The sequence below is a fragment of the Heterocephalus glaber genome, unplaced genomic scaffold (genome assembly GCF_053883595.1).
Source record: "Heterocephalus glaber isolate CG9 unplaced genomic scaffold, H.glaber_assembly_v1.0 deba00001104, whole genome shotgun sequence".
Taxonomy (NCBI): domain Eukaryota; kingdom Metazoa; phylum Chordata; class Mammalia; order Rodentia; family Bathyergidae; genus Heterocephalus; species Heterocephalus glaber.
This window is the reverse complement of record NW_028258193.1, coordinates 4224652-4236651: the sequence shown is the minus strand read 5'-3', so window position 1 is coordinate 4236651 and position 12000 is coordinate 4224652. Positions and strand designations below refer to the sequence as shown.

The 12000-nt window shown below is 42.7% G+C and overlaps 1 non-coding gene across 1 annotated transcript; it reads right to left on the bottom strand.

Moving 5' to 3' along the window:
• Positions 1–11587: 11587 nt before the first annotated feature.
• On the bottom strand, positions 11588–11694 carry LOC147828402 (U6 spliceosomal RNA). Its single transcript, XR_015450889.1, has one exon. It is a non-coding gene; the product is annotated as a U6 spliceosomal RNA (small nuclear RNA).
• Between the last annotated feature and the right edge of the window lie 306 nt (positions 11695–12000).

Genomic DNA, 12000 nt, shown 5'->3' with positions numbered 1-12000 from the left:
TTATCACTTCACAACGCAATGAAACTAGACATCAATAGCAAAAGAAACCACAGAAACTATGCAAACACATGGAAATTAAACAACATCCTCTTGAATAATCAATGGGTCAAAGAAGAAATTAAGGAAGAAATAAGAAGAAATAAGACAATTCCTAGAATTAAATGATAATGCCAGTAAATATACTGGAACTTCTGGGACACAATAATAACAGTCTTATGAGGGAAATTTATAGCAGTGAATACCCAGATCAAAAAAATAGAATGAGCCCAAATAAATAACCTAATGATGTATTGCAAAGTCATAGAAAGACAAGAACAATCCAAACCCAGAGCTAGTACAAGGAAAGAAGTTGTAAAGATCAGAGTAGAAGTTAATGAAATGGAGACTAAAAAAGTACAAACACTCAATGAATAAAAGAGCTGGTTCTTTGAAAGAATAAATAAAATAGACAAACCCTGAGTCAATCTTACCACATAAAAAGGAAAAAGGAAAGAAAAGACACAATTAGAAGTGAAAACAGTAAAATCACAATGAACATTGCTGAAATCCAGAATATTATTAGCAACTACTTCATAAACATATATGCCAAAAAATTGGAGAATTCCAAAGAAATGGAGAGATTCTAGATACATATGAATTGTGAACTGAACCAAGAGGACTTGAAAATCTTGAACAATATAATAACAGGCAATGAAATTGAAGCAGTTAAAAAAAAAACTACTAAGAAAAGTGCAGGACCTGATGGATTCACAGCTGAATTCTACAAGAACTGCAGGGAGGATCTAACAACAGTACTTCTCAAACTTTTTAGTGAAATTGAGAGGGAAGGAGTATTTCCAAAATCATTCTTGGAAAGTAATATAATCCTGATTCCAAAAGCAGACAAGGATGCAGCCAAGAAAGGGAACTATAGACTAATTTCTCTAATGAACATAAATTCAAAAATTCTGATCAAGATTTGGCAAATAGAATTTGACAAATCATCAAAAAGTTCACACACCGTGACAAAGAGAGCTTCATCCTAGGGATGAAAGGATGATTCAACACACACAAATCAATAAATGTAATGCATCACATCAAAAGAAGCAAGGACAAAAATCACATGATCATCTCATAGGTGCAGAAAAAGCCTTTGACAAAATCCAACATCCATTCATGAAAAAAATCCCAGAAGAAAATAGGTATGATCTTTATCTTAATAAGACAAAAGCCCTTTATGACCAACCTGCTGCCAACATCATATTGAATAGGCAAAAGCTGAAAGGCTTCTCTTTAAAATCAGGAACAGGACAGGATGTCCATTATCACCACTCCTGTTCAATACAGTCCTCAAAATGTTAGAGCATTCAGGCAAGAGAAAGAAATAAAAGGGATATATACAAAAAAGGACAAAGTCAAAATATCAATATTTGCAGATGACATGATCTTTGTACTTACAAGACCCAAAGAACTCCACCAAAAGACTCCTAGAATTGCTAACCAGATTTAGTAGTGTAGCAGGATACAAAATAAATGCACAAAAAGTCAATATCATTCCTGTACACTAATAATGAACTCACTGAAAAAGAAATTAGGAAAACAATACCATTCACAACAGCATCAAAAATTTATATACTTAGGTGTTAACCTAAGGAAGGGAAAGACTTCTACAATAAAATTACATCAGACTGAAAAAAGGAAATCGAGGAAGATATCAAAAATGGAAAAATTATTCCCCATTCCTCATAGGCAGAGTCAACATAATCAAAATGGCTATATTTCTAAAGGTGATCTATAGATTTAATGTAATCCCAATCAAAATACCAATGCTATTTCTCACAGAACTAAAGAAAACAGTCCTAAAATGTATATGGAATCAGTAGCAAAAGCAATCCTGGGTAACAAAAGTAAAGTAGGTGTCATCACATTCCCAGACTTGAAGTTATACTATAAAGCTACAGTGATTCAAACAGCATGGTACTGGCATAAAAACAGGCATGTGGATCAATGGAGCAGAATAGAAGAAGCAGAAACAACCCCAGGCACACACAGCTATTTGATCTTTGACAAAGGAACCAAAAACATGCACTAGAGGAAAGACGGTCTCTTTAATACATGGTGTTGGGAAAATTGGATATTTACATGCAGAAGATTGAGTCTAGACCCATACATCTCACCACGTAAAATCAAAATGCACCAGAGATCTAAATGTTAAGACAAAACACTTAATCTCCTAGGTGATAAAATAGGTACAACTCTTGAAAACATAGGTATAGGCAAGGAATTTCTGAACAGAACACCAATTGCACAATAAATAATACTGGGAATCCATAAATGGGATCATATCAAATTAAAAAGCTTCTTCACAGCAAAGGAAACAACCAATAGCGAGAAGAGGTAACCTACAGAACTTGGGATTTTTTTTTTTTTGCCAGCTATTCCACGAACAGAGAACTAACACTAAGAATATATAAAGAATTAAAAAATCAGACTCCTCCAAATAAACAACACAATAAAAAAATGGGCAACTGAAATGAATAGACACTTCCTGGAAGGGCGGATGGCCAATAAATACATGAAAAAGTCCTCGTCATCACTGGACCGCAGAGAAATGCAAATTAAAACTACACAGAGTTATCATTTTACCCCAGAAAGAATGGCTATCATCAAGAAATCCACTAATAACAAATGTTGAGAAGGATGTGGAGAAAAGGGAGTTGAGGTACATTGTTGGTGGAGGTGTAAACTAGTACAACCACTACGGAAATCAATGTGGTGATTCCTCAAAAAATTAAAAATACAAATTCCTTTTGACCCAGCTATACAACTTCTAGGTATCTTCACAAAAGAGTTAGAACCATCATCTTACAGGGACACATGGATACCTAGGTTTACAGCAGCTCGATTTATAGTAGCTAGGCTGATACTGGGTACAGCTTCAAAGGCCTAGATGGAGCCTCCAATAATTTTAAAGCTTTATGTTGTCTCTTGAAAAGAGCCCAAAGTGTTCAGCTTGTAATAAAAAGCCAACTGTCAGCTAGATCTCTTCTTGTTTGTCCCCAGCTCCACTCAGCACAGCCTGGCACATGCTTCTGGGCTCTGTCTCCTTTTCAAAACTTCCTCACCCTTCTCAGACTCTGACCAATGCCAGGCGTGTGTTTCTTGGGTTTTCGTTTATCTTGCTTTAGAGATGTTTACCTTTGAAAAGACAATTCAACCAAAAAGCTCGGGGAAGGAGCTGGCTGAGAAAACTCATCACTAACTGTGATGCAGCCTGGGAAAACTGAGGCAGAAGACAACGGGCCCAGGGTCAGAGGAGAGAGGAGGGAAGCAGCTGAGGATACTTGTTGTAATATGTTTTTCCTGTCATGGTAGTTTTCCAGCATTAACTTTCCTTCTAGTAAAGTGTTTGCTGTGCACAACTATTCAGTGAGTGACCAGAGACATGTGGTGTTTTATGAATGAACTCTGAGTGGATTGAACACAAAATGAAATCAGAAGTTGTTTTGGACCCTGTACCATTTCAGATCTCACAAAACACAAACATTACAAGAAGCATTCTTTTCTTCTGCTTTGGGTGATATCTAGTCTTGAAGAATTAAAATCTAAGTTACAGAAAAACACAAATATAAACTCCTTTTTTTTTGGTACCGAGGATCAAACTCGGGACCTTGTGCTTGGGAGGCAGGCAGTGGCACCACTGAGCTAAATCCCCAGCCTCGTTATAAACTATTTTTAAAAAGTTCTTTAAGAGAATCCAATGTTAAGTTCTCTCTTCCCTCCCATTGTCTGTGTTAGACTGGGTTGCATTGTCGTGCAGCACCAAGTAGTTCTTGGTGCCCATGGCAGGCAGGTTGTAGAATTCATGTGTGGCTGGCACACGCCACACAAACACACATGTGCACACGCGGTGGTGAGCACCGTGAAGAAGTGTGTGGTCATAGAGAGAGCAGGAAAGTGGAATGCAGGGAGGCTTCTCTGGGGATGAGTGAGTCACAAAGTGAGGGGAAGGTGCTCGTCCAGGTGAGGGTGTGGCCTGGTGTGCGACCCACACCTTGGGCAGGGAAGGGAAAATAAGCAACGCTCATCATGGACAGGAGAGGCAGGCAGGGCTGGCATCCTGCAGGGTTCTGGGGCCCATTTCAGGATTTCGGAATTTATCATGTTAAATGAAGTGTTAGACAAATTAAATTTAGCAGAGTTTATTTGAGTACAGAATGAGTCATGAAGAGGGCAGCAGTCAAGACAAGGAGAGGTTCAGAGAGCTCCTCCCAGTAGCTCGGGCATCCAACTTTTATAGGCTGAAGATGGAAGCCAAGTAGAGAAATCCACTGATTGGCTGGAGCTCTGTGATGCCCTTATTTGGGCCTAGCATAGTGCTTTGGGTGCTTGTAATTGGCTGAGACCAGCCTGTTGGGGATTGGCAAAAACCCAGTTTTTATACCCATACATCAGGAGTTCCAAATTCCTCTTTACTAGCTACCGTGAAATATTCAAATAATGCTTGTCTTCCATTGTTTTCCTTCTGCGCTGCTACAGAACACGAGAAGTCCCTTCCCTGCCCAGCTGCACTCTCCTACCTGTTGGCCACCATCCCTGCACCTCCTGCTGGCCCTTCCCAGGCTTTGTGGCCGACCAGGAGCCAGGCCATCTGGTCCGGCCTTCGTTGGCTCCCAGATGTCCAAGCCTGGCTGTTGGGTCCATTAGCGCGGTGGACAGGCCTCCTCTCCTTTATGCTTCTCTTTTCTCACGTATAAATGAGAAGACAATAACAACTGCCCAATCCTAATAACAGTACCAGAAGGAATTATAAGGTAATGGGAAATCTTCACATGTGGAAGCAGGCTATGCTTTATATTTACCTATTTGGTACCATGGCACAAGGCGGTGAATGCAATTATGGAATGATATAACATTGTAGTACTAAAGTAATTCCGATGACAGGTAGCACTTAGTGAGAACAAACCATTTTGCTTAACAGGTGGCTGATTGCAATATTTTTTCCCATGTTCTAATGCGACACAGTTGGGTTCACCGCATTTTATTTATGGCGCTATTCCCTGAAGGGGAAAGGCAAATCTAATTTAATTTATTTTTCACTTCTAATGTCAGTTCACTTAACATATCTGGATGGAGAGAGAAGGAGTTCAGAGCAGAGAGAAATGTGTCAATTTGTACAGATCATGGTTGAAAATTGTTTGTTATGTGGAAATTTCTCTCTCAGATGTGTGAGGCTCTCTGGGATACTGTTGCTGAGACAATAAAGCACATGTCTCTTGAAAAGAGAGGACACAAAATGTGCTGGTCCTGTTGTTATGGCCTCAGGCAACCTTTCAAAAGTCACAATTTCCAAGGCGCACCTTGAGATACCTTCCAAAGCTGCATTTAAGTCTTGCTTGGAACTGTAAATGCTGCATGTAGATCAATACTTGCGAAGAGCTAATGGCTAGCTGGCTAGTGAGTGGACAGCAGCCTCCCGGGAGACACATTCATTCTTGGGAAGGTCACTGAGGAGACAGGGGGCTTGGGTGCCAGATCCTACAGGAGGACACTTCTCTCCTTATGCCTCTGTCGCCAGAAGGCAAAGTAACTTTTGTGATTTTCTGAAATCATGATTGACTGCAGCGATTGAAGGCATTAATACTGATTAGTGCTAGCTGAAGCCAATGATGTTATTATGTGTGTGGTCTCTGGGGAAATTTCATCGAGAAGTTTATTTCTTGGGCATTTACAAGTTGAGCAAATATCCTCACCGTGTGTAATTAAAGAAAATCTTTCTCCACAAATACCGTATTTGTGAACTGTCCATTAGGACAGAGTCTACATGAAATCTCATTGAGGATGACTGGATGGAAAAGGCTGATGGAACTCAGGTAGCAGTTGGGGTTGTGTTTTCCCTGTAGCAGCAGCTGATGGGAAGGTGTTGCTTGGTGGAGGAGTTCCTGGTTCCGCTCCCTGCTTGGCCATATACACTGCACTTGGCATTGGTCTGCAGGGGGCGGCTCTGCAGCTCCAAGCTCTCTTTCTACAGCTGGGGAGCACAGGTGGGCAAGGTGGCCCCAGGGGCCCTCGAGCTCTGCATGGCAGCCTAGTACTCTTCTGCATTTTTCCCAGTTTTCGTTTTATTTCTAAAAGTCAGTACTCAGTCTGGATCTCATGAGATAAGGCTTAATGTCATGAATTCATTAACTGATTCCCTTGGTCTCGTGGTCAGCACTCTGTCTGGGCAGGGTGCTATCCTTTCCTGTGCCATCGCTCATGCTTCCTGGGGCTTCTTCTGCCCCTTTCTTTTTCCTTCTCTGATCTTTCTTCCATCTTATCTTGATACTCATGCATACTTTTTGTTCTGCCTTTTTATCAATTTTATTACAGTTGGGTAAGAGCCCATAAAAGTAAATCCAGAAGTTTAAGTGCTTCGGCCCAATGAACATTTATTTCTGGTTCACACTGCAGCCCGGGACAGACTGGACAGGCTCCTGAGCACCTTCCTGCAGGCTGTGACTCAGGGCCCCAGGTCCTCCCGCTTGCTCGGTCACCTCCTCCACTAGGCTGCAGACATGTGGGGGTCTTCTCGGGGTCTATGTCAGGCTGGAAATGGTGCATCTCACTTTCATCCAGTCTACAGCATGAACCCAGGCCTGTGACTCCAGTCTAACTCCAAAGGAGGCCAACACACTCCTCTTCCCGAGTGACCCGGCATCATCGGTGTTAGTCAGCATTATGTGACTGTAACAGACACCTGAGATAAAATCAGCTTACAAAGAGGAAAGGTTTGTTCCAACCCCAGTATGGAGCTTCGGGCCAAGGTTGGTTGGCTCTGTGGCTTTGGTGTCTGTGGTGAGCAGCGCAGTGTGATGGGAGCACATGGACAACCATTCTTCTCCCGGCCAGAACGTGGGGAACAGGAGGTCAGCCCAGGTTGCACCATTCCCCTGGAGGACACGTCCCAGGATGGTAGCAAGCCGGGCCCTGGGGGACACTTAAGATTGGAACCGAGGCGAGTTCTGGATGGCTAATTTCACAAACCGCATTCAAGTTTAAGCATTCAGATAAGAGAGAATCTCAGGATGGAGACTATTGATCAAGAGAGAGAGAAAGGGGAAGAAATAAATGAGATTTAGTAGCCATTGAAAGCTGAAAAGTAAACAATAACTTGTGTTAATTTGTAATGCAAAATCAGTAACTATGGTAATAATGACAAAGGTAATAACAAACTAATGTATATTGTTTTTTCTTAATGATGGTACAGTGCCAGTGTAATTTGCAGGCATGAGTTTTTATAACCTCCATTATAACCTCACAAAGGTTATTGCTGTTCTGTTTCCCAGAGGAAGTAGCTGAGACTTAGGGCTGAAGTCTGAGGAAGGGCTTCTCGGTGGGAAGTGACAGAGACATCTTCACAGCAGGAATCCCGCCTTCCCTGCCCACCACCCCCAGCAGCCTCCCTGGAAACACGATGACATTTCACTTCCGTTACCTCAGTCCCCAATACAGACTGTGACATAGGGACTTGTACAACCTTGCAGATGAGGAAACTGAAATTTAAAGAGGTTCAGTTCCTTGTGCAAAGGCCACAACTCCTAAGAATAGCAAAGGTAAATATCTGAGGCAAACAGATAATCGAGTTATTCTGCACACGACCTTCAATCCCAGAACACGCATTAAACTCTGAGGTTTCCAGGTAAGGACTCGAATTCTTTCTTCCCATTGCCTTTGCAAGCACAGTGTCTATCATTGCTGTTTAGCATGGGCAGGGCACACAAGGTGATATTGAAAAAAGAATCACTGGTTCCAGTCTGATTCTAGCTTGACTATTTTGATGACTGCTTTGAAATAGCATTGTGGTGCGTTTCCACCTTGTTTTGATGTTTTTATGCAAACAGTTCTCCCGTCTTACATCTCCTTGAAGTGTAGCACAAGTCCTCTCTTATTTTACAATATTCTGTACCTTTAGATACATCACAGAGTAGGGTAAAGATTTCTTCAAAGATCAGAATACAAAATACTGCACAGCTTATTTGAGAGCAGTTTATTTTGAAGGCCTCGCTGTATTCATGGAGAGAAAAAAGCAACTATGATAAAACCACAGAGAAACTTGTTCTGAAAGGTTACATGACATTGGGTTATTCAAGTTGCTTTCATATGTCGCCTAAGAAACTGGTAACTTCAAACATCCAACTCAAAGACATAACCTCTAAATTGCATTCTTAATATATAATACATTTCCTTTCACAACCATGAGGTAATTTGATATCAGTAAATATGCAGTTTATATAACAAATTTTTTCTGGTTCTCTTTTCAACTCATACTCCAGGCCCGTAGGCAGCACTGTGCAGCTAGGGTGTAGACTATTCCACGGAGTCACTGCCGAGTGGCCTTGTACATCCTGCTTCGTTTGCTGTGGCTTCCGTGAAGGGTTATGATGGGACCTAGGTCCTAAATAGACCTAGTTACAGAATCAAATGAGCACTATTTGGAAAATACCGAGAGAGCCATGAGTTTATGTATAACCTGTATTTCCTCATGTCTCATAATATTCCTCACAAACACACACACATGTATGTACATGTGTTAAAATTCTTTTAACTTAAGAACTGAGGCTCTGGATTTCGGATCCTGTATGGGGTCAAGGTGAACGAACCTGGGTTTAACAGGGCACTGATCACCGAGCACCGCACATTGTGTATGCAAGGCACACAGGAGAAATGCTAGAGAGAAGGAGAGAGACAGCCTGAGGAGGGCACCAAGCCAGCTTGAGGAGCAGGGATTAGGGTACTGCAGGGAGCAGGCAAGGGGCCTGGGGCTCCTCTCCACAAGCCAGGCAGATACATGACCCTCGCAGTCCCATGCTGGGCCCAGCTGTGACTGGCTTCACCGTAATACCAGGCGGGTTGATGTCCAGCTCAGCATCTTAGTCATTTTCTAATCACTAGGATGCAATACCTAGCACCCACAGCTTAAAGGGGAGGTTTATCTTGGCTTACAGTTTGTAGAGGTTTCGGTCCATGGTCTCAGCTGGCTCCAAGGCAGGGTGGCATGGCAGAGGGGAAACAGCTCATGGAATGGCAGGCAGGAAGCTGAGAGAGGAGTCAAGGGAGAAGGAGGGAGATGGACCTTTCCAGGCCACGCCCCCAGTGACCTGACTCCTTCAACCAGCCCTCACCTCTCAACAACACATTTAGCTGTGAACTCATCAGAGGACTAATTCACTGCTCAGTATCATACTCCCATGATCCAACCATCTCCCCCAAACCCCATGTATGAGTGAACACGTGAAGCTTTAGGGGGACTCCAGATATAAACCCTAACACTCAGCATTTCTCATCACAGCACATGGATCACATGTATGTTTGGGTGCATAAGAATCAGGAGTAGGGAAGAAGCAAGATTTCTCCAGGTGCCCTCACAGATGGTCAGAGGCTTTGGCCCTGGACTGCTCCAGTGGTGGTCAGGCCCCACATCAGCCTGGCCAGGAGGACTGGACATGGCTTATAGTGTCACAGAATACATACTTACTGCTGCCCTTGAGGAAGCCCCTTACTAGAGTCACAGTTTCTCTTCACTTTTAGACCCTTCCTTTTGTCTAAATAAGCTTCTGAGAAGTATGGACACCTCCTAAGTTCTTGGCCACAGGAGTAGCTGCGGGAGTTCCCAGCCCTATGAAAGATGGCCCAGGAGAAACCGACAGACAACAGAAAGTGCCACTGCTGGGCTGAATTGCGAGCCCGCTGAGTGTCCCTCGTCCAGAGGGGGTCTTTTTATTAACTATATTCAAATAAGATGATTGTAATTTCTTTAGAGAATGGAGAAAACATACTCATTTGAATGAGCAAGCAGGGCCTTTAGAAGCACAAAGATTGAGCTGAAAATCTTGGTTGCTTGTGATTCCTATAACATCTTTGGTTTCCATGAAGAGTTTAACTGTACCCCATGCCCAGGAAATAAATATTAATTAGCAATAGTGACTTGATCTAAGCAAAAGAGTTTTAAAGAGAATAATGAATTCATAGATCTATCTTTTCAAGAGAGGGTATTTAGCCTTTATTACTATAGCTGAAGAGACTTTTCAGTTCTTTAATTAAATTCATTAATTATTTCAGACTTCTGGTTAAGATACATTGAGTTTATAGCTCTTTACCATTAAATGTTTCATAAACCAAATGTTCTTGATTGTTTATGGATGAGTCAGGTAACATTAGTATTTATAGTGCACTTTGTTGATTACCTTGTCAGTATCTCTTCCTTTCATGCTCTTTCTTCATAGTTGATATAATTTCTGATTGAGGAGCAATAAGATTTCAGAGACTCTGACTCTACCTACTGCTTAAGGGATAAACCATATGACTGTACTAAACAGTTGGCACCTGCCAGCCTTTGGTCATTAGTTAGGGGTGGGTGTGAGTCCAACCTGAATAATCAAAGTAAACCTTGGGCATTCACTGGGAACATTGGAAAATGATGCTTTCCTGGTAGGCGGAGGCAGGTGGAGACCACTAGGTCTCACTGCACTGTAGAAGAAGCAGAGCACGGCAGGAAGCAGACATTTGTTGACATTGCTGATTATGTTGAGTCTAGATCAATCCCCACCTGACACCCCTGTCCTTCATTTCATTCCATCATTTGTGTCAGTGAGATTTCATTTTTGTTCAATCCAATCTGAGCAGGGTTTTCTATTGTTTGTCAGTGGGAAACGTCCTTACTTCCACTGCAGGGCTTGTGGTGGAAGCTCTGCTGGGAGAACATGACTCTCCCTGCGGCATCAATGCCTGGGACTCCCCAGATCGCCAGACTCTGAGGAGCTAAGTGGGTGCCTCATTCCTACAGGATGCTGGTCGTGGGGCTCACAGTGCACTCCAGGATGGGAGAACATCCCCTCTCTTGGGACATTATCTCATTCTCCCTGAAATGTGTTCTTTGAGCAAAGAATAAAACCTTAGAAGAGTGTCAGGAGGCCCGAAGTGCTGGACTTTCCACCGAGATGCCTACGACTTCTCTTATCTTCCTAGCACGATGTGATCTCCCCAGTCGTGGGCGTCAGGTAAGCCTAGACTATCCCTGCACCTCTGCCAGCACACTGGCTTGGTAGGTACTTGACATCCCTGAACGCCTGGCCAACTGTCAGCTAGCAGGAGCATTCACACTGCTACAGATGTCGTCAAGCTACACAGGAGCTTTTATCTGGTGGTGACTCAGTCTCACTGGGTGCTCGGCACAACTCACTGTCCTGGGAGAACCAGTCAGAACCAAGTCACCTTTTTAGGGATAGACCTTGCTCCATCTTCCCATGCCTTCTCTTTGAGATCAGAGTCATGTCATGCTGTCCTCTCCCTCCCCCTGGACCAAAGCGGATTCTCCTGGAAGGTTCCCTTTGCCTAATGCAAACTGGCAGCACAAGGTGCTAAGGCTGGTATTGCCACAGATTAAAAAGCAGCCCAAGGGCAAAGAGATGTGTCCTGAACTTGGCCAGAAGGACGGTTTCCAGGGAATGCTGGCGCTGGCTGGGTTGCCCATTTCTTTATGCGGGAAGTCACTCAACTTCTCCAAGCCTCTTCCACTCGTTTGTACAAAAGACATGATGAAATTCTTTCTTCAGGGGATTTTTTTTTTTCCAATATGGAAAGCTTCACGAATTTGCGTGTCATCCTTGAGCAGGGGCCATGTTAATCTTCTCTGTATCTTTCCAAGTTTAGTATATGTGCTGCCGAAGCGAGCACTCTTCAGGGGATTTTTAAGGAATGTTGAGGCATTATGCTGAATGGATGTGGCTTATTACAAGGTCTCAGGACATATAAGTCAGGTGACAATTTACCAAATGCTGGAACCCAGTTCAGCAGCTGCTAGACTAGTATTCTTTCTACAATAGATTGTTGTTTTTAAAAACCTAAATCTCTCTAATAATACTTAAAACAGCACATAAAAGACAGCAGCCAAAGAACAATGGATGATCGAAATATACAGTGAATGCTTAAATTGCAAAGAATTTATTGCAGCAAAAGACACATTGGCATTAATCCTCATGT